The 27,966-nt window shown below is 33.6% G+C and overlaps 1 pseudogene; it reads left to right on the top strand.

The window, feature by feature from the left end:
* The first annotated feature begins 142 nt into the window (after positions 1–142).
* On the top strand, positions 143–27,966 carry LOC110656711 (protein TPX2-like; annotated as a pseudogene).

Raw genomic sequence — 27,966 nt, 5'->3', positions numbered from 1 at the left:
TCTTAAATGTGGTTCTAATCCTCTTAATTATCTGGATCGACACCGGTCAACAGAATAGCGAAATATACCAGGCTATACAAATAGGGGTGTTACAAGTTTAATCAAACTTCTAGACTAAATTTTAGTTTATCCCTTTTTACTCATGTTTTCTTATCTTATTCTTGTTAGTTTAGTTAATCTATTTATTTTATAGGTACAAAGGCTATTTTGGCATTTAAAGTTATGTTAAATAGTTTCATAAGTCTTTAAAATGTTTTAAGGTCTAATTAAACTCTTCAACTTTTAAAAAAGATCAAATATATACGACTTTTAAATTTTTAAAAATAAATCATTTAAGGCTGAAAGATCACTTAAGGTTGAGAGTTTATGTGGTTTTAATGAAGTAGACCAAATGCCTAAGGTGATGATACTTTTATCTGTAATCGGTATATGTATACTCATTTTCTGAACAACATAGGAGAATGTGATGATAGTGTTATTTGATTTAATTTTTCCTCACTTTGTTACATTGCATTTCACAGAATCATCAGATTTCGCTACTTCTAATTCTTCCTCAGAGATTAAATCTCAATTAGAGGTCATGCCACCTACTAAAACTACGGAGGAACAAAAAACAATTCATAAGGCAAACAAAGAAAATAATGCTAACCTTGTTGTTAATGGTTCTTGTCAAGAAGATGAGGAGACCATATGCACTGACAAAACCAAAAGGTTTCTAGTTTAGGCACTAAAGTATTTTATCATTTGCCAGGACTGAAACCAAATGGGTATCAACTATAAAAAAATAGCTGAAGAAAATATGGCAAGGGAATAGATAATTGCTAGTTTAAAGTTAAAAGTCAAAACAAATTATAACTGTGTGTTGAGTGCATTTTATGCACACTTTTATGCTATAATCCTTAGTCTTTTTGTTGTGTTTTCATGATTTATATAATCTCTTAGGTTAAGTTTTTACGATTATAGGTCACTTAGGATGCTTATGATGAATATGTGTTCAATTGTATAACTTACGCTATTTTTGTACTCAAGGGTAATTTGGTCCAGAAATGTATTTTATGTTTTTGACCTTGATTGATGTTCTTCTGTGTTTCTCTAAGGTTATAGAGAAATTTAGATTGAAAAAGATTCAATCTTGGTTAAGTTTGGGCTTAATTTGCATGTTCTGAATATTTAAGGGCATATATTATATTCTTGTCATGGTGGATGCATAGTAAAATGTGTGAGATATGTTTATTGAGCTTTTAAATGTGTTTTTATGATTTCTTAAATTAATTTTGGGCTTTTGGTCTTAATTTGGACATGTGTCTAATAAAGGTCTTAAGTTAAGCATGTCTTAATATGGACCCACGTGTGAAGTGTTTTATTTAATTTCTCTTCTGGACTTATAAAATGCATATTTCATTTTGGGATTAAGTAGTAGTAACTAATGTTTAATGGGCTTATTAATAAGCTAGGGCTTTTAATTGCATGACATGTTTTATAAACTAATTAAACATGTGCTGATTAGTTCATTAATGTGTTGGCATCAAGTGATTGGCTAAGCATGTGAAGAGTGCACATGTGTGGCGTGTGGATGGATAGAATTAAAGATGAGTTTGCTTTCTTTTCCTTATTACTTTAGGATTACTAATCCCTATCTTAGTTTACTTAAGACTGGATTTATCTTTTTTGTAGGATAAGGTGATGACATGCATGGACTAATGAGAAAAAGACATATGGCACTCCAACCAACCAAAATTTGCCATGCCAACAAGAGCTCAAACAATGATCACAACACCATGGAAAATTTGACTAACATCAGAATTCATGCTTAGAGTTGATTCTGATCTCCACATCTTCATGAACTTTCTTCAACCAATCATATGCAAGATAAATATGCATAAACCAAACCAAATCCTCCCATGAAGAATTCGGCTAAGGCATGAAATCCTCTTCCTAATGGAACTTCACCTAAGCAACACTATATAAAGGGGCCTTAGGAATGATGAGAAATCATCAACTTGCATTAGAAACTTCATTCTTCTCCCCTCTCTCATAGTAGCCAAATAGTACCCAAGGAAATCTAGGGATTTTTACGTTAAAAATTCCTTAGGTTTTTGCAAGTATAAGAGGCTACCATTGTGTATGCATCATAGCATATTTGTGGCTGTTTTTAAGTTAAAGAGTTGAGTTTTTTGGAGCATCATACCCCCGGCAGCAAGGAGTTCATCAAGTTGGAGATTTGTTTGGCATAACCCTAGTGTGGCCGCATATTTATCTTGGTGTATCTTCAAAGGATTTCAAGTGTATTTAATTGGGGAATATGTTTTTCATAACTTTATCTCTTTTATTTTGAGTTTTGTTTTTAGTTATGTGTGAGTAGATTAGATTTTTAGCATAGATTTCATGAAACTACCAAGTTAACATTATGAGACCTTGATTCTGTTTTTTATGAGGAAGGTTAAATTTGTTCATACATTCATATACTTTTGTAATTGAATCAATGAATACATGTTATCAGGGTGCACACTTATTTTCATGTGATTATAAAGCTAGTTTAATTAACTTAATCCGTAGTTGTTAAGTTGATTATTCAAAGTGGTAGCAATTAATATGTTGAGTATTCATCATTATTAATTGAAAGTATATGAGCTAGGATAAGTGTTTATGCGCATGTCATCTACATTACCTTGTTTTGATGATGTCTCTTTGGTACATTAATGCAATAATTGAATTTAATTCACACGCATGATGGGATTGATCATATGATTAGGGGTTAGTTATGCTCATTGGCTAATTAATCTAAGCTTAAGAAGAGATAGGGAGTGATCACGCATGTAATACTCCACAATTAAATTGTATAAACTAAATTAACTTAATTTTGGTCCATGATTAATGTTAACAAACTAGTGGAATTAGTTATCTATGCTAAGGTTTGTCATATCATCTTTTTAGCATCAAACTCATTCATCTTAGTATCTTGCATACATTAGGTATTTGATAGATTAGTTTTTAAATTGTTTCTTCTATTTTCTCTATAAAACCAAATCACACCCCCTATTTAGTTGGTATTAATTAGTTTTAGTTTAATTAGTTTAGTTACTTTTGAGATTGAATTAGCTTAATTACACACTCTCTATGGGAATGATATCCCATTTTCCCTAACCACAAGTTAATTGGATTAGGATAAATAGTAATTTAATTGGTAACCTTAGCACTCATCAAATTTTGGCATCGTTGCCAGGGAGTGTGGTTAATTAAGTAATTAGATTTTAGAAGTGTTTATTTGCTATTTATTTGTTGTATTTTACTTTGTTTGTATTCGGCTATTGCTAAGATTTCATTCACTTTTTGTTTTCTTTTGTTTTTTTAGGTATTAGTATATTTCTGATGAAGACATTGACCCCAAGTTAAGGTGAATTCATGAGTTCATTATCTCAGTTAACACACCTGGATCTTTAGCTCGACATACTCCTGCTATTTCATTAAACACCCCCGTCACTCTAAGATTTGATAAAAGGCTTGAAGAAGAAGTTAGGGTAGAGGACGCTGAAACCGAAACCTTATCATGTAGTGCATCAGAAATTGAAGCTAAAACCATGGCAGTGGATAATGCTAGGTGCATCTTAAAGGAGCTTACAAGAGCCAAACTCAATCAACAACCTTTGTGCATAAACATCCCTGCTGGTGCACCACCTATTGAGCTAAAATCAAGCTTAATTCACTTATTGCCTACATTCCATGGACTTCCTAGTGAAGACCCCCATAAACATCTGAAGGAGTTGCATGTGGTTTACTCTAGCATGAAACCACAAGGTGCTACAGATGAACAAATGAAGCTTAAGGCCTTTCCTTTTTCTTTGGCTGATTCAGCTAAGGAATGGCTATATTACTTACCTTCACGTACCATTAATTCTTGGGTTGAAATGAAGAGATTGTTCTTTGAGAAATACTTTTCCACTTCCAAGGCTATGCAAATAAGGAAGGCAATCAGAGGAATTCAACAATTTGATTAAGAAACTCTCCATGAATATTGGGAGAGATTCATGAAGTTATGCGCATCAAGTCCACATGAATTTGGAGATCAATTGTTAATTTAATATTTTTATGAGGGACTACTTCCAGTAGATAGAGGGATGGTGGATGTTGTTTCTGGAGGAGCATTAATAGACAAAACACCTGAGGAAGTGAGAAACTTGATTGCTAATATGGCTGCTAATTCACAACAGTATGCCATGCACAAAAATGTGCCATCAAAAAGAGTAGTCAATGAGGTAAGTTATTCTATTGAGCAAAATATTGATAATTTGACTTCTCTCATTTCTCAATTGATGGTAGGTAATCAAGTTGCTATTAAAAAGTGTGGGATTCCCTCCATGCAAGGACATCCCACAGATGCATGTCCTACACTTTGTGAGGAAGAATATGAGCAAGTAGGAGCTATTGGTGGTTTTTCAAATCAACAACAAAGGTGGTATGACACTTTAGGGAATACCTACAATCCAAATTAGAGTAACCATCCAAATTTGAGCTATGGAGGAGGAGAACACCAAGGCCGAACACACTAAGGACACCCTTCAAGTTTTGCACAAGCTCTTAATTACCAAAGACCATTCCAAGCACAACCCCAAGCACTTCAGAGCACTCCTGCACAATCTTCTGGTTCATCTCTTGAGGATATTGTCAAAATGTTGGCAACTAGCTAATTTCAATTTCAAAAAAAGAAAAGGGCAAGCATGAGCAATATGGAGAACCAAATTATCCAACTGGCTAATGACATTAGCATGCTTAAAATGCAAAGCTCCAAAAAACTCCTGTTACAACCTATCGTGAATCTAAAAGATAATATGAGTGCTATCACATTAAGGAGTGGAAAGGAATTAAAAGATGCTTCTATATGCTAAAAAGGAGCTTAAAAGCACACTAAAGGTCAGAATGATGATGAGGCCAAATTAGAGGTGGCCAACCCAGCCATGGCTGAAAGCACCACACCCCCTCTAAAGGTAAGTAATTCATCCCCTATGCATGAATATAGAGAACCCCCTCCCTTTCCTTCAAGATTTGCTAAGTCTAAAAAAAAGGAAGAAGAAAAAGCAATACTTGATACATTTAGAAAAGTGGAGGTGAATATCCTATTTCTAGATGCTATCAAATCAATTTCCAAGGATGCAAAATTCTTGAAGAACGTATGCACTAATAAAAGAAAGTTAACGAGTAAAGAATAAGCTAGTGAGGGAGAACATGTTTCTTTGGCAATTTAAAAGAAGCTCCTGCCAAAGCTAACGGATCTAGGTATGTTTACCATTCTTATTCAAATTGGTAATACTAAGATTGAAAGAGCTATGCTAGATTTAGGTGTATCCATTAATGTCATGCCAAGATCTATTTATGCATCACTGAATCTAGGACCTCTTAATGAAACTAGTATTGTCATTCAATTAGCTGCTGACTTTTATGTGCTTGATATGGAAGAGTGAAACACCTCTAATTTTGTTAGGAAGACCATTTCTGAAAACAGCACGGGCTAAGGTTAACACATTTGATGGTATTGTTTCTTTAGAACTTGATGGCGAAATTTGCAAATTCAATATTTATGATGACATGAAATATCCAAGTGATGATAATTCAGTATGCCATCTAAATTTTATTGATTATTGTGTTCATGATGTTATTGATTTTGCTACTAATGATCATTTGAATTTATCACTTATGTATGGCATTTATCCTAAGAATGCAAAAATTTTGAATGATATTTTTGTGATAAATGCCGAACTGAAGGAGACACTTGAGGACTTAGTCCTTGCACCACAGGTAAAATATAGACATAGATTCGAAGAGTTACCTATTTCTCATACAAAGCTTTTACCTTCTATTGTGTAGGCTCCTTAATTGGAATTAAAACCCCTTCTAGATCACCTTAAGTATGTGTAACTAGGAGAAAATGATACACTTCCTGTTATAATCTCTAATAAGCTCACGTTGGAGCAAGAGAAAAAGGTGGTTCAGGTTTTGAAGGAGCATAAGAGTGCTATTGGGTGGACCATTGCTGACATAAAGGGAATAAACCCTTCCACTTGTATTCATAGGATTCTATTGGAGAAGGATGCCAAACCTATTTGTGAGGCACAAAGGAGGCTAAATCCACCTATGATGGAGGTAGTGAAGAAGGGGATATTAAAGCTCCTAGATGCTGGAATAATCTACTATATTTCTGACTCAAAGTGGGTAAGTCCTATTCATGTGGTTCCAAAGAAAACATGTATTACTATTGTAAAGAATAAGGATAATGAGATGGTACCCACAAGGATCCAAAATAGATGGAGAGTGTACATTGATTATAGGAAGTTAAATAATGCCACATGCAAGGATCACTTTCCATTGCCATTTATGGATCAAATGCTTGAAAGGGTGGCTGGTAAGTCTTTTTATTGTTTTTTTAATGGATATTCTGTTTATAACCAAATTTTTATTGCACAAGAAGATCAAGAGAAGACTACTTTCATGTGCTTCTTTGGCACCTTTGCTTATAGGCAAATGTCCTTTAGGTTATGCAATGCACTAGTAACTTTTCAAAGATGTATGGTTAGCACATTTTCAGATTTTGTAGAACGCATCATAGAGGTTTTATGGATGATTTTACCATATATGGAAACTCTTTTGGTGGTTGTTTACCTAACCTTGCATTAGTGCTTAAGAGATGTGTGAACACAAACCTTGTCTTGAACTATGAAAAGTGTCATTTTATGGTTGATCAAGGTATTGTGTTAGGCCATGTAGTTTTGGCCAAGGGACTTACTGTTGATAAATCTAAGATAGATATCATTACATCTTTGCCATATCCTACATGTGTTAGAGATGTTAGATCCTTTTTAGGTCATGCTGGATTTTATCATAGATTTATCAAAGATTTTTCAAAGATTTCTTCACCTTTATGCGTATTGCTTGCAAAAGATGTAGTGTTTAATTTTGATGATAAATGTAAGCATGCTTTTGACAGGTTAAAAGAGTGCTTAACTTTTGCCCCTGTTATCCAACCTCCTGATTGGAATTTACCTTTTGAGATCATGTGTGATGCTAGTGATTATGCTATTGGTTCTCTTTTAGGACAAAGAATTGATAAAGCTTCACATGTAGTTTACTATGCTTCTAGGACATTGGATGAGGCGCAAAAGAATTGTTCCACCACTGAAAATGAGCTTTTTGCTATTTTATTTGCTTTAGAAAAGTTTAGGTCCTATTTGCTTGGAACTAAAGTGATAATATATTCCAATCATGTAGCTTTGAAATACTTGTTGCACAAAAAGGAGGCTAAACAAGGCTGATTAGGTGGATATTATTACTTTAAGAATTCGACCTAGAGATTAGAGACAAAAAAGGGGCTAAAAATAATGTGGCCGACCACTTAAGTAGGCTACCAAGAGAATAAGAGTCTTTACCCCTACATGAGTTTTTTCCTGATGAGCATCTTTATGCTCTACAGAGTAAAGTACCCTGGTATGTTGATATTGTTAATTACATTGTTACTAATACTTTACCCTCTCATTTGACTAGGGCTTAAAAGGACAAGATAAGGAGTGATTCAAAGTACTACTTCTGGGATGATCCTTATCTATGGAAGCAAGGTGGTGATCGAATAATAAGAAGGTGTGTTACTGAATCTGAATTTCATTCCATTCTTTCCTTCTGTCATGAATTCGAAGCTAGTGGACACTTTGGACCATAAAAAGACTGCACTCAAAGTTATGGAGAGTGGGTTTTATTGGCTTATGTTGTTTAGAGATGCATACCTCCATTGTAAGTCATGTAATAAATGCCAAAGAATAAGTAACATCTCTTCTAGAGACAAGTAACATCTCTTCTAGAGATCAAATGCCTCTTACTAATATATCTTTTTGTGAAATTTTTGATGTTTGGGGCATTGATTTCATGGGAACATTTCCCAAATCTTTTGGTTATGAATACATACTCTTAGCAGTTGATTATGTGTCCAAGTAGGTAGAAACTATTCCCACAAGAAAAGGTGATGGTAAGACTATTGTGGAATTTGTCAAAGCTTTTATCTTTAATAGGCATGGAATTCCTAGAGCTCTCATTAGTGATAGAGGAACTCATTTTTGTAATAAAACTATTGAGGCTCTTTTGAAAAAGTATCATGCTTTACATAGGGTATCTACTGAATATCATCCTCAAACTAGTGGATAAGCTGAAATTTCAAATAAAGAGATCAAATCCATCTTAGAAAAGACACTCAATCCTCTTAGGAAAGATTGGAGTTTGAGGTTAAATGATGCATTATGGGCATATAGGACAGCTTACAAAATGCTAACAAGTATGTCACCATATAGGCTGGTTTATGGTAAAGCTTGTCACTTACCTATGGGACTTGAACATAAGGCTTATTGGGCTACAAAATGTTGCAACATGAACATAGATGAATGTGGTACACATAGGAAGTTGCAATTACAAGAATTAGAAGCCATAAGGAATGATGCCTACAAAAATATGATAATTTATAAAGCAAAGACTAAGGCATTCCATGATAGGAGGCTTCGATGTAAGGAGTTCAAGGTGGGGCAAAGAGTGCTTCTCTACCATTCTAGACTTCGTCTATTTCTTGGTAAGCTTCATTCTCATTGGCTTGATCCTTATATTGTTACTAATGTTTATGATTATGGTGCAGTGGAGATCAAGAGTGAATTCACTGGAAAAATGTGCAAAGTTAATGGCCATCGTTTGAAACCCTACTATGAAAAATTCCAAGAGCAAAAAGTTGATGAAGTAATGTTGGGGATTCCTTCCTATGAGGAGCCAAATATGGAAGAGTGATCACACATCATTATGTATAGGTATAGAGACAATAAATAAATGCACTACATGGGAGGCAACCCATGCCATTTCAGATTTGCTTTCTCATTCCCCTTCTCTTTTATTTTTATGTTTAGTCTAGTTTTCTTTTCCCTTACATTGAGGACAATGCGAGTTTCAAGTGTGCGGGAGGGAAATTGTGTTGAGTTTTGTGTTTATGTGTGATTTTGTGCATCAATTTTGCTTTCATTAGATGTTGCGCATCATATAGAGAAAAATTGGTAGAGCATTAATGCATATGGGATTATGGGGTGGCTATGAAATAAGAAGAAAGGTGGTGATTATGTGTTGCATCATTGTTATCAAAATAAAAGTGCAAGTACATCAATTCAAAAAGAAGACCGAAAAAAAAAGAGAAGAAAGGAAAAAGAGAGCCCTCAAATACAAAAGAAGCACTAATAAATGCATACTTTAATTATCGTGATATGACACATGAGGAAGTTTGTAATGAGCTCAATGTATAAAGGAGTAGAGGAAAGAGCTCATGGAGTATATTTACACTCTAAAGAACATATCATGAATGGTATATCCTTAGTGTTCTTCATGCTCTACTACTTTCATTAATATTGAGCTCTTTACCTTAAACCTTCTATCTTGGTCCCATTACAACCAAATGAAAAGACTTTTGGATTTTTGCATGTGTGCAATTTTCTAGTAGTGGAGATTAGATGGACAAGCAAGCTTATGGTAGGACACGATTATGCAATGAATATGAGAGCTTAAACACTTAATCAAAACACATGAGAGAGAGTGCTCATTGAACCCTAGTGAGGATTCTCTTGGTGGGTATGCTTTGCTTTTGAGGAGATTAATATTAAGTTGAGATTACACTTTACAAGAAGAGGAGATTACCCTAATATGAATGATTTCTTTAATGGTTTAATCAAAATTGTGCATGGCAAGCATGATTTTTTTATATTCATAGTAAGATGTTTCAGTTGAGTTTAGATTTAGATTTGTTTGAAGACAAATAAAGGCTAAGTGTGGGGAAATTTATTGAGTGCATTTTATGCACACTTTTATGGTATAATCCTTAGTCTTTTGTTATGTTTTCATGATTTATTTAATCTCTTAGGTTAAGTTTTTATGATTATAGGTCACTTAGGATGCTTATGATGAATATATGCTCAATTATAAAAATTTAAGCTATTTTTGCACTCAAGGGTAATTTGGTCCAGAATTGTTTTTTATATTTTTCACCTTAATTGATGTTCTTCTATGTTTATCTAAGGTTAAGAAAAATTTTGGATTGAAAAAGATTCAATCTTGGTTAAGTTTAGGCTTAATTTACATGTTCTGAATGTTTAAGGGCATTTTGGGCATATATTATATTCTTGTCATGGTAGATGCATAGTGAAATGTGTAAGACATGCTTATTGGGCTTTTACATGTGTTTTTATGATGTCTTAAATTAATTTTTGGCTTTTGGTCTTAATTTGGACATGTGTCCAATAAAGGCCTTAAGTTAAGCATGTCTTAATATAGACCCACGTTTGAAGTGCCTTATTTAATTTCTGTTGTGGGCTTATAAAATACATATTTTATTTTGGGCTTAAGTAGTGATAACTAATGTTTAATGGGGTTATTAATAGGCTAGGGCTTTTAATTGCATGACATGTGTCATAAACTAATTAAACATGTGTTGATTAGTTCATTAATGCGTTGGCATCATGTGATTAGCCAAGCATGTGAAGAGTGCACATGTGTGGTAATATGGATGGATAGAATTAAAGATGAGTTTGCTTTCTTTTCCTTATTGCTTGAAGATTCCGAATCCCTATCCTAGTTTAGCAAGATTGGATTTATCTTTCCTATAGGATTGGTTTTATTAAGGGGATGACATGCATGGACCAATGAGGAAAAGACATATAGCACTCCAACCAACAAGAGCTTAAACAATGATCACACCACCATGGAAAATTCGACTAACATCAGAATTTATGCTTAGAGTTGGATTCTGATCTCCACATCTTCATGAACTCTCTTTAGCCAATCATATGCAAGATAATATGCATAAACCAATCATATTTAAGCAAGAACATCCAGCCAAATCCTCCCATGAAGAATTTGGCTAAGGCATGAAGTCCTCTTCCTAATGAAACTTCACCTAAGCAACACTATATAAAGGGGCCTTAGGAATGATGAGAAATTAATAACTTGCATCAGAAACTTCATTCTTCTCCCCTTTCTCATATTGGCCGAATATTATCTAAGGAAATCTAGGGATTTTTGCATTAAAAATTCCTTAGGTTTTTGCAAGTATAAGGAGGCCACCATTATGCATACATCATAACATATTTGTGGCTATTTTTAAGTTGAAGAGTTGAGTTTTTAGAGCATCGTACCCCACGACAACAAGGAGTTCATTAAGTTGGAGATCTGTTTGGCACAACCCTAGTGTGGCCGCATATTTATCTTAGTATATCTTCAAAGGATTTCAAGTGTATTCAATTGGGGAATATGTTTTCCATAACTTTATCTCTTTTATTTTATGTTTTGTTTTTAGTTATGTGTTAGTGGATTAGATTCTTAGCATAGATGCCATAAAACTACCAAGTTAACATTGTGAGACCTTGATTCTATTTTTTATGACGAAGCTTAATTTTGTTCATACATTCATATACTTTTGTGATTGAATCAATGAATGCATGTTATTCGGAAGCACACTAATTTTCTTGTGATTCTAAAGTTAGTTTAATTAACTTAATCCGTAATTATTAAGTTAATTATTCAAAGTGGTAGCAATTAATATGTTGAGTATTCGTCATTATTAATTAAAAGTATATGAGTTAGGATAAGTGTTTATGCACATTTCATCTACACTACCTTGTTTTGATGATGTCTCTTTGGTACATTAATGCAATCATTGAATTTAATTCACACACATGATGGGATTGATCTTAAGATTAGGGGTTAGTTATGCTCATTAGCTAATTAATCTAAGCTTAAGAAGAGATAGGGAGTGATCACACATGTAATACTCCACAATCAAATTGTATAAACTAAATTAACTTAATTTTGGTCCATGATTAATGTTAAAAAAGTAGTGGAATTGGTTATCTATGCTAAAGTTTGTCATATCATCGTTTCAGCATCAAACTCATTCATCTTAGTGTCTTGCATACATTAGGTATTTGGTAAATTAGTCTTTAAATTGTTTCTTCTATTTTCTCTATAAAATCGAATCATAGCCCCTATTTAGTTAGTATTAATTAGTTTTAGTTTAATTAGTTTAGTTACTTCTGAGATTGAATTAGCTTAATTACACACTCTCTGTGGGAACAATATCCTATTTGTTCTAACTATAAGTTAATTGGATTAGGATAAATAGTAATTTAATTGGTGACCTTGACACTCGTCACTGTGTTCATTATAATAATCTTCTTGATTGTGTTTTCAAGTTCTGACCTCATTTTTCTTGCCAGAAGTCCTAGTTCTATCCAAATTGAGCCTGCCCATGGTAGAGAGAACAATAAATTTGAAACTTGCTGCACCCTTAAGCCACCAGTGTTTTCTCAGAATAAAGGCCGATTGACCAATTCCAAGAAGCATCAATCAGCTAAATACGTAGCCAGTTTGGTTAGGAATCCATCTGTATTGAAGGCAAAGGGTCAACAATAGTCCTCGCAAGTTAGAGGCTCCAGACCAGAAATGTTAGAACGTTTGGTTCTTAAATAAACTTTTTGTGATCTTCTGTATTGAAGTTTGTTTGTTTGGTAGCAAGATGATGAGGTGCTATTACTTGTCTTATTATATAGTGATGCAACTATAAAAAATGCTACTGGGACTCCCAATTTGGCTCATGAGAACCAGGCCATTAAGAGGCAGAAGCATAAAAGAGGGAGATCCAGACAGGGGATTTGAACTATTATTTATTTTAATTTGACTTGCTTAAACAGTCCCTAATTTTATTAAAATTCCAGATTCTTAATGTTAAACCCCCACAACCATTGCATCACAAGTTAAAATTGGGTGTCATCAGCGGCCATTCCAATTCATCTGTTGCCAATAAAATGTAGAAAGAAGAGAGAAAGGTTTGTTGTCTTTGTGAAATTGAAATCTTCTTATGTTTGTTAGTTGTGAAAATTCGGGAACTGAATTATTAAACACTATTTTTCCATCTTAAGGTTTATGTTCGGGAACCAGCAACACCAACAACATTTGTTTCAATGGCAGAGATGATGAAAAAGTTCCAATCAAGTACTTGAAACTTGTTGCTGCCACATATTAGAAGTTCTCTCTCACATGTGTAAAATGGAAACTCTTATTATTCTTGCTTCCTTTTTTTCCCCTCTTTTCCAAATTCCTTTCATTATTTAAATTCAGGATGATGTTGCTTCTATTATCCAGAGGAAATCTCAACTCACATTGACAATACCTAAGGAACTTGAGCTTGAAACAAGTCAATGTGTTTGTTCAGTCAACGTAAAAAGTACTGCTGAGTTTGAAGAAGAGATAATGGCGAAAATTCCAAAGTTTAAAGCTAGACCACTAAACAAGAAGGTAATTTTCTTTTCTCTATTGTCTTTTTATGAGGCAAGTATGGTTCCTTTTGCGTGAACTGAAATTTTCATTTATTCATGTAGATTTTGGAAGCTCCAACACTACCTGCATTATTGAGAAGTAATCCACAGCCACCTGAGCTTCAGGTAAATGTTGGGAAATAAAGATGATTATGAAGTTCATGCCATTTTCTATATAGATAGATTAGGTTGATCTGTCTCAATTTCTATAGGAATTTCATCTGGAGACTGTAACACCCCTCACCCGACTACAGTGTAGCCGAGCAAAGTGTGCTACATTCGGTGCCGGAGCACCCTATCTTATCTTACTTTATTCCTTTAAAAATTTTGTTCTCGTTATATTTAATATCGATTATTTTTTGACGGAGAAACTAACAGAGTTTCCCATATTTTATTATCATTTGACGTGTTTTACTATTCACCTGTTCGAAATTCAACAATATTTTCAAAATAAAATCTCATCAATTATTCTCATAACTATCTCATAATTCACATCTCATTCATATATCTCAATTTCATATTTATTTCCATGCATTTCCATTCGTGCTCAATCTATATATATAAATTCTCAAGTTTCATTAATTTACATGATTTACAGACTGATTACATAAATTCATAATTTACATGATCTACAAATTAATTACAGTTCTATAATCTATATTTCAACATACAATTTATAATTTACATTACAAATAATAACTAATTATAATGCTCAAAATACATAATATAATCTATATGGGTCCTATCTACATGCATTGCTGAGGAGGTGACAACCTTTGACACTCTGCAAATCAGAACTCCAAAATCTCTGTTTAGTATTCATTGGGTTTTAACTTCAGTACCTGCGCGAGGAAACAAATCCATCGGGCTAAACATTGCTGCTTAGTGGTGCAATAATATAGCAAGAAAATAATATACAAACAAAGGTAGAAATAAACCATAATTCGAATAATTTAGATTCATAATTATTTTAGTTTCTAATATTAACTTTCCTCTATCCTGCCATGTTCTTCTTTGGAGGTACTCAGTTTAGAAATTTGCATTAATAACGTACCAGATACGAATAATCTAAAATTTAAACTTATATTCTTATGTAAGTCACATTTGTAATATTATTTAAGTTATACCTCTTCTGCTAGTCTTTTCATCACTTTCTTGATACTTTTTAAGTTGTTTACAATCATTTCGTAATATTTAAAATTTTTAGAACTAATTTAATTTACTTCAGATCATTCTAAGGAACAAATTTTTGAAGCTAATCTAATTTATTTCAGAACTTCTTCTCATTTATTTTCTTTTTAGCATTTTTAATTGTTAATATTCGTAACTTATTTAAATAAATTGGACTGCCCAAGTAACCTATGACAGGCTGACTAAACTGGATAATGGGTCATTCGCAGTGGACACCGCGGTGCCTAGGGCCATCATACCATAGGACGTGGAACGTCAACCACGTATGCAGTCAGTATGGCTAAAAAGCCATGATAACACATAATCGGGCATAAAAGCCATGAATACGGGCATAAAAGCCATGAATACAAGCATAAAGCCTTTCACAGTAATGCTAAAATAATACCTTATTGGCATGCCAATCTATCCAATCTGGCACACGTGTCTAGGCAATACAAGGGCACATAATATCATTAAATATTAATATATTGTATTTTATGATTTCATTATTTCATGATAAATTCCATAATTTATACATTCATCATAATATTCATACTAATTTCAATTCACATTCAGTTAGTTTCACGTACCATTTACATTCATCATCTTTCCTTTCTCTCTTAATGGGAACCTAAATCCCAAATGACACTTTTATCTCATTTATACATTCAACAATCTATTCATGTGAAGTACATTTCATACTTCAGGTTCTATTGCTAATACATTATGAATTCCACTAGTGTTGGGAGTATAAATCTCAATTATCTATTCCAAGTAATCCATGAATATTTCATGGATTTCAAATTTCATGCCTTAATTTTCTCTAACAATTTAGTTATTACACTTTGTGTCCTTGTATTACTATTTACATTACTATTCACTCAAATTATTGACTTTTTAATACATAATAAATTTGTTGAACCTAAGTTCACCAAGATACCACATTTTGCATTCTAAAGTTGTTGGTATTGGTTGCCAATACCATTTCAAAGCTTAGTGTTAGTTATTCACAATTTTTAGATTTCAAGCACTAAGTTTACAGTTCTATTGGTCATTTGTACAGTAGGAATTTGGCAAAATTGTCTTCATGAAAGTTGTTCCCTATTGTGTCTAGTTACATTTCTTTTTTTGAATCACTCTATTTGGAGTTTTGTAGCTCAAGTTATGGCCTAAACACCATAACTGGCCGGATTGCAAATTTTCCAGATTTTCTGGACAGAACCAATTCTGCCCTTTTTTGTACATTGACTGCAAGTCAGTTTTTGGACATGTTATGGTCAAAATTTGGGTTTGTTTTCTTCATGAAAGTTGTAGGTCTATATCTCAAATTTCTACTGGTAAAATTTCAAGTTAATTGGTCCTTTCTATACTGAGTTATGACCAAATGAATAAATACTGCTTATTTAGTCATTTTGCCCAGGCAGAATGTAAGTCACCCGGATTAGGGCAATTTTTAGGTCAACTAGGTTTGGTTTTCTGGGCAGGATTTCTTCACCAAAGTTGTGCCATTATGTGTCTAGTTTCATGTCCAATTAGCCTTGCACTAATTGAACCTATACAACTCCATTTATAGCTGCCCAAACCTGCTGGACTCATACCTAGTCCTACAAGTCAGCAAGGGTAGCATGCCTAAACTCCACTCCATTATCCTTACTCACTTCAATTCCTCTTCACACACATTCAAATGGTCACTAATTGACCATTACAAGGTTAATATACCATTTCATAAGCAAAACTACAATTTTTTCACAAACCCTAATTTCCAAGTGTCCATTTCATGCTTTTCATGTCATCTAACTCATCCAACACACATAGTTCACAAACCACTTCTAAACAATTCAAGTCATACAAATAAAAAATTCTCATCCTTCTCCCATGGCTGCCGATTTTCATACATACTTCAATATAATTGTTTTGTTCACTTTTACAATAAATTCACATTTAATTTATCTTCCTAACAAGGATTAAAAAGATAGGGACGTGAGTATAGGCACTAACCTCAATTGCTAACTCTTCCAAGTCTCCAAAACTTCCTTTTTCCTTCTTCTTTTTGCTACCTAGAGGTTGTTCAAGATGCAAGATCAATTTTTTGTGAAGCAAGGTAGTGGTTTCAAGGTGAGATAAGGTGCGATTTAAAGCTTGCTTTAAGCTTCCATGGAGGTTGGGTTGGGGAAGGGTGACGCTTGGTTTGGTTAGGGAAGAAGGTAGATTGTATTTTGTTTATTTTTACCTCATTTTACCTCTTTTTAATTGGTTTATAATAGCTTGTTCAAATGTGATTGGTGGGAGCACTTTTAATGACTTCATGGTGATGTCATAATTGACATTTTTCTCATTTTCTTTTCCTTTCTTCTCTACTCATTTTCAATTTAATTTTAGCAATATTTATTCATATTTTAGATTATAATAATTATTTACTTAACTAGAAAAGTGGGCCAAAAATAATCTCTAAAGATGAAATGACCAAAATGCCCTTCGTTTGGCTTAACAGACTAAAATTGTCTGTACAGATTGAAAAATTTTTCTAAGCATTTTCTTGGCATTCTAACGCCATAGAAACCTCAATGACTCTTCTCTAGAGTCCTGAAAATTATTTTATGAATTTTCTCTCGGGTTTAGGGCTCCTAGTTGCGAGGACCACAACTTCCCACTGGGTTACCCTGTTAGTAGTATGCCCTAGAGTATATCATTTAGTATGTATCTTGTATATATTTTTATTAATAAAAGGCATTTCCACTTTTTCGTTTACATAATATATTTATGTGTAATAGAAAAGGTCCAATGATATTTTGTTAGAAATATTATTCTTAAGTTGTTAAGAATATGAGTGACAATATTTGTAGCACAAAGTATCATAAATAGGTTCACAATCGAGGATACTTCATAATAAGGACATGACTTATCCAGAAAGATTGTATTCATGTTTGTTCCCAAGTTATTTCTATGAGATATAAATAAGATGGAATGGTGAGTCTCATGCCATATGACAAACATGATAGGCACTTATAAATGATAAGTAGGCCGAACCAGTGACATTTATGACAAGCACATGGAGTTTACTCTTGTCAATGTTTTGTCATAAATCATATCAGTGCATATAATCTTTAGACCTGAGATAGCACAGTTATATTGTATATAGGTAGTTTGAGTTTGATACTGCTTTCATACTTGTACTGTGTATGGGTATATGGGCATATGTTGGCTCCTACTAGTTATATATGGAGGTAGGTGTTGATCAAGATGGAATCTGTTCCTCTAAGTAAATAGAGATAAAATCCTATGTTCATTTAATTGTTCTTGATGTTTCAAGTTCCTGGCCAGGACAGATAGATTTATTCAGAAAAGAGTTTCTGATGAGAAAATCTTTTTAATCAAGAACTGGAATTAAAAGAGAACATAATATTCATAGCAAATGGAGTTTGACATAAACCATGACTCCAGCTTGAGTTGGGATTTTGTAACAGAGATTCTAGTGCATGGTAACATATGATTATAGGTTCATTTAAGGTAAACCTTATTACTAATTGGGTGGCCATGGCATGCTATGCTAGGTGTTAACCATGGTCTATGAGGTTCATAAAATGATTTAGAGAAATCATTTATGGTAAGAAAGAGTTCTGATGATATTAAGAGTTGATATCATGTCTCATTGCCAATTAGTGATGAGCCTAGTAAGTCACATACATACACAAGTTATCACCTATTTAAATATGATTTAATTAATTAATTAAAGAGTTTAATTGATTAATTAAATAGGTTTGGTTTGCAATTAAATTGCAAAGTTCCTAGCATGACTTGAAACCAAATCTAGATTATTGGATGTGTAGTATAAATTAAATTTATATTTAAAGTGTTTAAATATGAATTTAATTAATGAGAAATTAATTAATAGAGATTAATTAATTAATTTATATTTGATATAAATTAATTAGAAGAAGAAAAATAATTATTTTGGGTTGAGAACTCAAAATTAAGACACAGGGGCATTTTGGTCATTTTGCAGTGTTACACGTGGCACCATGAGATGGTGACACATGGGATTACACATAAGCTTGCCAAATGTTTTTTAATCATGTAAGATGATTAAAATCAAGATTAAATATAGGTTTGACACTTGGCACAATGTGATTGGGTCACTTAAACCTAGAGCTAATCAAAGGGTGACATGTGGCAAGGGTTTAATGTGTTAACCTAGCTATTTAAGTGTTGTTATGAGAAAATAAAACACAACCAGCAGCCACACTCCTTTGTCACGCCACTTTGAGGGTTTTCATCTCTTCTTCTTCATCTCTTATCAATTCAAAGAGATTAGCCATCAATCTTTTGAATTAAGAACACTAGAAATTGTTTCTAGTGTCCTGTTTACATCTTTAATCTCTTAAAAGGTAGAACTTGATTTTCTAATTAATAGAAAAAGCTTTAGAAGCTATTCAAGGGCTACCATAGGTGTTCTTGGTGTGGACAAGCTAGAGGGACAACATCTGGTGTCCTGAAGATGAATCTCAAAGGCGCAGAACCATTGCAGTGCATCAAGAGGTTAGTGTAATCGTTCTTGATTTAATCTAGGGTTCTAAAATTAATCTGATTAATTTTAAAATCTTAAATGGCAAATATAGATCCAAAAACATATTAAAAGAGTTTTAATATGTTGTTTATCATTGAAATCAAATAGATAAAAATAAATCTTGCATGATGCATGTGACCCCAGGTGAAAATTTTTGAATTAAATGGTATAAACTTGTGTTTTTCACGCTTCCGTTCCTTCAATTGGTATCAGAGCCACTATATTTGCCATTTAGATTGATGTTTATATGATTTAATTGTGTGTTTGATCATGAGATCAAGAGTTTATTGCTGGTTGCAAAGTCAAAGTGGTGGCACAAATGATGAACACCATGGTGTGCATGGTTGATGCATCACAATGGTGTGCAAAGGTAAATGGATGGTGAATGTGCTATTGTTGTATGATTTAAGATCCATTTTATGTCTAATTAAATTGTTTAATTAGAATTTTTATCACACAATTAAATTATGATTCAAATCAGAATTTTAAAAATTGTTTGAATGTGATTCAAATCTGAATTTTAAAAGTTGTTTGAATGTGATTCAAATCTGAATTTTTAAAGTTGTTTGAATCATATTTAAATCTGATTTTTTAAAATTGATTGAATAAAATTCAGATCTGATTTTTTAAAAAATATTTGAATGTGATTCAAATCTGATTTTTTAAAAAATGTTTGAATGAGATTCAAATCTGAATTTTTAAAGTTGTTTGAATGTGATTCAAATCTGAATTTTTAAATTTGTTTGAATGAGATTCAAATCTGAATTTTTAAATTTATTTGAATCATATTCAAATCTGAATTTTTAAGTTGAATATGAGATATTCAATTTAATTTAAGTATGTATGTTTTATTTAATTGTTAAATAGTGATATGCATGATGGATGATCATGGACTATAAAAGACCAATGTGATTGGATTTATTTCTTTTATGTTTCTTTGGGATTGTAAATTAATTAATTTATTTTAATTTATTTTGGGCATGTATTATTAAGTTTGTAATAATTTTTGGGTTGTAATTTCATTTATTTAAGTTCTTGTAAATTCGCCTTGGTATGCCAAGGATTACCATATAATATTGGATTGCAAGAAGTTTAAGGAGGTCAAGAGCATTGGTGGGACCAGTGGGAGGAATTCAAGATCAAGTGTTGATTATGTACTCCTTCAGCAACTCTTGTAAAATGAATGAATGAAATGCACCTAGGAATGCCCTGATTCAATTCTTGGTGGCTCAGAATTGAATCCCTTAGAAAGTCCATGATCATACCATATTTACTGCTTATCCATGAATGCATGAGATGTATGGGAATGTATGCAATTATATGATATATGCATGCTAAATGGATAATGTGCAAAGTGAGACCTTAATAGTAAATAGAATGACCATAAAATCTTCCAAACAAATGATTAAGTTGGAAATGCTATAATTAAAGTAATTATAACATAGGCCCTCCATTGGGGCAATTATTTTAAGAAATTTTAAATAGTTACATAAGATGCAATTTATTTAAGAGATTTTCTTAAGAATAATTGTTAAGCATGAGATGTTGTAAATATGTAAATGGTTTAGTGGCCAATATTGGATGTACCTGAGGACATTAAAATTATTTGCATAATTACTGGCTCAATGGGATCAACTTAACTAATGCAAGATAAGTCAATAATGGATGTACTTGAGATTTTGAGCATTAGGGGCTAGGTAAAGGATTGAACCTCACATGAGATGTGATGGGCAAAGAGTTGCTCACTTATAGTTTATTGTAATTCCAATAATGGATGTACCTGAGGATGATCAATAGAATTATAAGAATTCAATCACCCACTAGAAATCCATCCAACTAGGATTTTCGTTTTCTACTTTGGAAGTGTAGGATTCGCTAAGTTAGTGGGAGGACCAATTTGATTAAAAGACCATAATCATTTTGGTTAATTACATGATACATTTACTAATTAATCTGGTTATTTTATGCAGTTAATTTTCTGATAAAAATGATCACAAAACAACCACCACCATCCAATATCCTTGCAAGCATACTTGATCACAATAGGTTGACAGGACCTAATCTGTCTGATTGGCTAAGAAATTTGAAACTTGTCCTGAACCTTGAACATATAGGATATGTTCTAGATTCAAATGTTCCTGGTCCCTTACCTCCAGAGGCCACACAAGAGGAACATGAAACTTTGGATAAGTGGAAGGAGCATGATATGAGAGCTAAGTGTTACATGCTTGCTTCCATGAGTAATGAGTTACAGAAGCAACATGAGAACATGCAGAGTGCGAGTGAGATCCTCCTTCACTTACAAGAGTTGTATGGTGAGCACAGCAGGAATGCTAGGTATGAGATATCTAGGCAGCTGTTCCGCATGAGGATGTCTGAGGGACAGAATGTTGGGGATCATGTCCACAAGATGATTCGGCTGATTGAGCAGTTGGAATATCTTGACTTCAACATGGATTTCCAACTATAGACGGATTTGATCCTTGATCCCTTCACAGGTCTTTTGGGAAATTTTGTGACAAATTTCCATATGACTAAACAGGAATGCACCTTAGCTGGTTTACTCAATATGCTGGTTATTGCCCAAAAGAATATGCCAGGCAATAAAAGAAAAGAGGTAGCTTTGGTTGCATCTTCTTCTGCTGGAAAGTCCAACAAGAAGAAGGGGAATAAGAAAAAGAAACCTCAGATTCCTGGTCCTTCTAAGAAAATAGCTAAACAGAAAAGGAAGACTAAAGCTGATGAAGGCAAAGGAAAGTGTTTCCACTGTCAACAGGAAAGTGTTTCCATTGCCAATAAGAAAGTGTTTCCATTACCAGTAAGAAAGTGTTTCCACTGGCCAGAGTATAGCAATCTAAATGAAAGCAATGCCGTGGTGAAAAACAACTCAAGTTCAAAATATATTTGGCACTTAAGGTTATGTCATGTTGTAGAAGATAGGATTACAAAATTGGAGAAAATGGGGATTCTATCCTTATTGGACTCTGAGCCTACTCCAACTTGTGAATCTTGCCTTCAGGGCAAAATGACTAGATCACCCTTTGTTGGACAGGGCCTAAGAGCTGAAAATATTTTGGAGCTAATACATAGTGATGTATGTGGTCCATTTAAAGAAATGGCTAGAGGGGGCTTTCATTATTTTATTACCTTTACTGATGATAAATCAAGGTTTGGGTATTTGTATTTGATGAAATACAAACATGAATCTTTTGAAAAGTTCAAAGAATTTAAATCTGAAGTAGAAAATCAAACCGGAAAGAGTATTAAAGCTCTTCGATCAGATCGTGGAGGTGAATATTTGAGTACTGAATTTGATGAATACTTGAGAGAGCATGGCATTGTTTCTCAGCTGACTCCTCCAGGAACACCACAACTGAATGGTGTATCTGAAAGGAGAAATCGTACCCTATTGGATATGGTACGTAGTATGATGAGCTATACTGATATGCCAATCTCCTTTTGGGGATTTGCATTAGAATCAGCTTTGTATATTCTGAATAGGATTCCATCAAAATCAGTTTCTTCCACACCTTATGAGATATGGCATGGAAGAAAATCAAGTCTTAAGCATGTTAAGATTTGGGGTTGTCCAGCTTATATCAAAAAGCTGAACACTGATAAATTGGAGACCAGATCAGAAAAGGGTCGATTTGTTGGATATCCAAAAGATAGTTTTGGATATTATTTTTATTTGCCTACTTCACAAAAGGTTGTGATAAGTAGAGATGCCACATTTCTTGAACAATAATTTGTTCAAGAAGGAGGCAAAGGAAGGCAAATAGAGTTAGAATTGGAGAATTCTGACCAACCAACATATCAGATGGATATAGATCCATCTAGTCAACCTATACCCGTTGATGAAACATCTACAATTTGTTCCTCGTAGAACAACCAGGTATCTCACCCACGATGAGATATGATTTTCTTCATGAAGAAGAACAAGAGTTGTCTACTCATGAAGAAGTAGATCATGGAGATGATCCACTTACCTATGAAGAAGCTATATCAGATATAGACTCTTCAAAATGGATTGATGCTATGAAATCCGAGATTGATTCCATGTATAAGAATCAAGTTTGGGATCTTGTTGACCCACCTGAAGGTATTGTACCTATAGGGAACAAATGGGTTTTCAAGAAGAAAATTGGTTCTGATGGAAAGGTAGAGACCTATAAGGCAAGGCTAGTAGCGAAAGGGTTTCGCTAAAGGCAAGGAATCGACTATGAGGAGACTTTCTCACCTGTTGCCATGCTTAAATCAATTAGGATTTTATTAGCAATAGCTGCGTACTATGATTATGAGATTTGGCAGATGGATGTCAAAACAGCTTTTCTCAATGGATACATTGAAGAAAACATTTTCATGGAACAACCTAGGGGATTTGAATCCCAAGATGGTTCCAAGGTATGCAAGCTAAAGCGATCTATTTATGGGTTGAAACAAGCTTCGAGGAGTTGGAACATCCGTTTTGATGAAGCCATTAAATCCTTTGGTTTTATAAAAAATGAGGATGAGCCATGGGTATATAAGAAGGTTAGTGACAGTGCTATCACTTTCCTTGTCTTATATGTGAATGACATACTATTGATGGGTAATGACACAGGTATGTTGACAACTATAAAGGTATGGTTGTCAAATACATTCTCCATGAAAGACTTAGGGGAGGCAACCTATATTCTTGGGATTCGCATCTATAGAGATAAACCGAAAATAATTGGTTTATCCCAAAGTCTATACTTGGAAAAAGGTGTTAAAGAGGTTTAACATGCTTGATTCCAAGAGAGGATTGTTACCAGTGAGACATGGTATCCATCTTTCTAAAGAGATGTCTCCAAAGACACCTGAAGAAAGAGATAAGATGGCCAGGATTCCATACGCTTCGACTATTGGAAGTATAATGTATGCAATGTTGTGTACTAGGCCGGATATCGCATATGCTGTTAGTTTGACTAGCAGGTATCAATCCAATCCAGGTTTGGAACACTGGATAGCTATCAAGAATATCCTTAAGTACTTGAGAAGAACTAAGGATTTATTCTTGATTTATGGAGGTGGAGACTTGCAATTGGATGGTTATACTGATTCTGATTTCCAATCAGATATTGATGATAGAAAGTCTACCTCTAGATATGTGTTCATTTGTAATGGAGGTGCAGTCAGTTGGAAGAGTTCCAAACAGAGCACGACTGCAGATTCCACTACAGAGGCTGAGTATATTGCTGCATCAGATGCTGCAAAGGAAGCTGTTTGGATAAAGAAGTTCGTGACAGAACTTACAGTAGTTCCTTCCATTGAGTCAACAGTTCCACTACACTGTGACAACAATGGAGCAGTCATACAGGCTAAGGAACTAAGGTCTCACCCAAAATCCAAACACATAGAAAGGCACTACCACATTATCAGACATATAGTTGGGCAAAGGCGATATAGCCATGCAGAAAAATAACATCAGCTGAAAAAATTCAGCTGATCCATGCACTAAGCCTTTGTCACAAGCTCAGTTAGACTGACATCTTGAGAAGATGGGTCTAAGGTATTGTAATGAATGGCTCTAGTGCTAGTGGGAGATTGTTAGTAGTATGCCCTAGAGCATATCATTTAGTATGTATCTTGTATATATTTTTATTAATAAAAGGCATTTCCACTTTTCCGTTTACATAATATATTTATGTGTAATAGAAAAGGTCCATTGATATTTTGTTAGAAATATTATTCTTAAGTTGTTAAGAATATGAGTGACAATATTTCTAGCACAAAGTATCATAAATAGGTTCACAATCGAGGATACTTCATAATAAGGACATGACTTATCCAAAAAGATTGTATTCATGTTTGTTCCCAAGTTATTTATATGAGATATAAATAAGATGGAATGGTGAGTCTCATGCCATATGACAAACATGATAGGCATTTATAAATGATAAGTAGGCCGAACCAGTGACACTTATGACAAGCACATGGAGTTTACTCTGGTCAATGTTTTGTCATAAATCATATCAGTGCATATAATCTTTAGACCTGAGATAGCACAGTTATCTTGTATATAGGTAGTTTGAGTTTGATACTGCTTTCATACTTGTACTGTGTATGGGTATATGGGCATATGTTGGCTCCTACTAGTTATATATGGAGGTAGGTGTTGATCAAGATGGAATCTGTTCCTCTAAGTAAATAGAGATAAAATCCTATGTTCATTTAATTGTTCTTGATGTTTCAAGTTCCTGGCCAGGACAGATAGATTTATTCAGAAAAGAGTTTCTGATGAGAAAATCTTTTTAATCAAGAACTGGAATTAAAAGAGAACATAATATTCATAGCAAATGGAGTTTGACATAAACCATGACTCCAGCTTGAGTTGGGATTTTGTAACAGAGAGATTCTAGTGCATGGTAACATATGATTATAGGTTCATTTAAGGTAAACCTTATTACTAATTGGGTGGCCATGGCATGCTATGCTAGGTGTTAACCATGGTCTATGAGGTTCATAAAATGATTTAGAGAAATCATTTATGGTAAGAAAGAGTTCTGATGATATTAAGAGTTGATATCATGTCTCATTGCCAATTAGTGATGAGCCTAGTAAGTCACACACATACACAAGTTATCACCTATTTAAATATGATTTAATTAATTAATTAATTAAAGAGTTTAATTGATTAATTAAATAGGTTTGGTTTGCAATTAAATTGCAAAGTCCCTAGCATGACTTGAAACCAAATCTAGATTATTGGATGTGTAGTATAAATTAAATTTATATTTAAAGTATTTAAATATGAATTTAATTAATGAGAAATTAATTAATAGAGATTAATTAATTAATTTATATTTGATATAAATTAATTAGAAGAAGAAAAATAATTATTTTGGGTTGAGAACTCAAAATTAAGACACAGGGGCATTTTGGTCATTTTGTACAGTGACACGTGGCACCATGAGATGGTGACACATGGGATTGCACATAAGCTTGCCAAATGTTTTTTAATCATGTAAGATGATTAAAATCAAGATTAAATATAGGTTTGACACTTGGCACAATGTGATTGGGTCACTTAAACCTAGAGCTAATCAAAGGGTGACATGTGGCAAGGGTTTAATGTGTTAACCTAGCTATTTAAGTGTTGTTATGAGAAAATAAAACACAACCAGCAGCCACACTCCTTTGTCACACCACTTTGAGGGTTTTCATCTCTTCTTCTTCATCTCTTATCAATTCAAAGAGATTAGCCATCAATCTCTTGAATTAAGAACACTAGAAATTGTTTCTAGTGTCCTGTTTACATCTTTAATCTCTTAAAAGGCAGAACTTGATTTTCTAATTAATAGAAAAAGCTTTAGAAGCTATTCAAGGGATGCCATAGGTGTTCTTGGTGTGGACAAGCTAGAGGGACAACATCTGGTGTCCTGAAGATGAATCTCAAAGGCGCAGACACGCTACAGTGCATCAAGAGGTTAGTGTAATCGTTCTTGATTTAATCTAGGGTTCTAAAATTAATCTGATTAATTTTAAAATCTTAAATGGCAAATACAGATCCAAAAACATATTAAAAGAGTTTTAATATGTTGTTTATCATTGAAATCAAATAGATAAAAATAAATCTTGCATGATGCATGTGACCCTAGGTGAAAATTTTTGAATTCAATGGTATAAACTTGTGTTTTTCACGCTTCCGTTCCTTCATACCCATCGCTAGGGCACCAGCTTATTTAACTTGGTTGTATTTTATTTCTAAAATTTTTCCTAAATTTTTCTTATTAAAATTTGAGTTAATTATGGTTTCTCACTTTAGTTTAAATATTTTTCCAGACGTTCTAGCTGTCTGGACTGACACCGGTCATCAGAACAGTAGATAGAGACAACAGTAAGGGCCACTCAGAATGCAGAATTAGCTTCAGTGGCTTCAACAGAGGTGTCCTATCGAGTTTTGGAATAGCCACAATCAAAAAGTGGTTATCATTCTATGTCCTACCAGAAAACAATTCTTGTTTACTTACTCCCAATTGTCCAATTTCATTACAGAATAATCAATAGAAGCCTCATCTTACTGAACCTAAAACTTCCCTTCTTCACATTACTTTAAGGGCTAGGCCACCAATGGTGAAAAGTTCTTTAGAACTCAAGAAAGAAGAACTTGAAAAAATCCCTAAATTCAAGGCAAGGCCTTTAAATATGAAGGTAAAACTCATCTTTTCAATGGATATTGATATTCACTTTACAACCTTAGTATCCTCAACAAATTTATTAAATTATCGCGTAGATATTTGAAAGTAAAGGAGAAATGGGGATTTTTTGCAATGTAAGGAAACAAGTCACCATACCTCAAGAATTTCACATTGCTATAAATGAGAGGATTCAACCATCGGTTGCTGTTGCTGATGTGTTTGACAAGGTAACTTCATGGAAGTGCAACTTCTTGATTTTACCTAAAATTTATAGAGAGAGATTCTCATCATATTTTTTTTTCTTCCTTTCTTCAACTTTCATTAAACTTAGAACCTCGCCATGACAATCCAATTCTGATGAGAATCAAGCTACATCCATGCCAAAGGAGTTCATTCAAGGTCCAATTACTAGAGCCACAACTAAATCACTTCAGAATTTAATTTGTGAAGTTTTGAAGAATGGGAGCACGGATCATGAGCTGAAATTACAAAAAGAGCACTTTAAAGGCTTAAATTTGGTGGAAATTAAATTTGGAGCTGCCATGTGGGATCGTAAGACCCACATGGGCACCCTTGTTTCCTAAATTAGCTCCATGCATGTGTTGCGCAAGAGTACACGCACTTGAAGCATGCAAATGCAGCTGGCATCTTTTTGAAATTCCATGCACATGTGCACAAGAATACAGTTGGCACCTTTTTGTAG

Source organism: Hevea brasiliensis, chromosome 7, assembly GCF_030052815.1.
Source record: "Hevea brasiliensis isolate MT/VB/25A 57/8 chromosome 7, ASM3005281v1, whole genome shotgun sequence".
In the NCBI taxonomy this organism is placed as follows: domain Eukaryota; kingdom Viridiplantae; phylum Streptophyta; class Magnoliopsida; order Malpighiales; family Euphorbiaceae; genus Hevea; species Hevea brasiliensis.
This window is presented reverse-complemented; position numbering and strand designations above follow the sequence as displayed.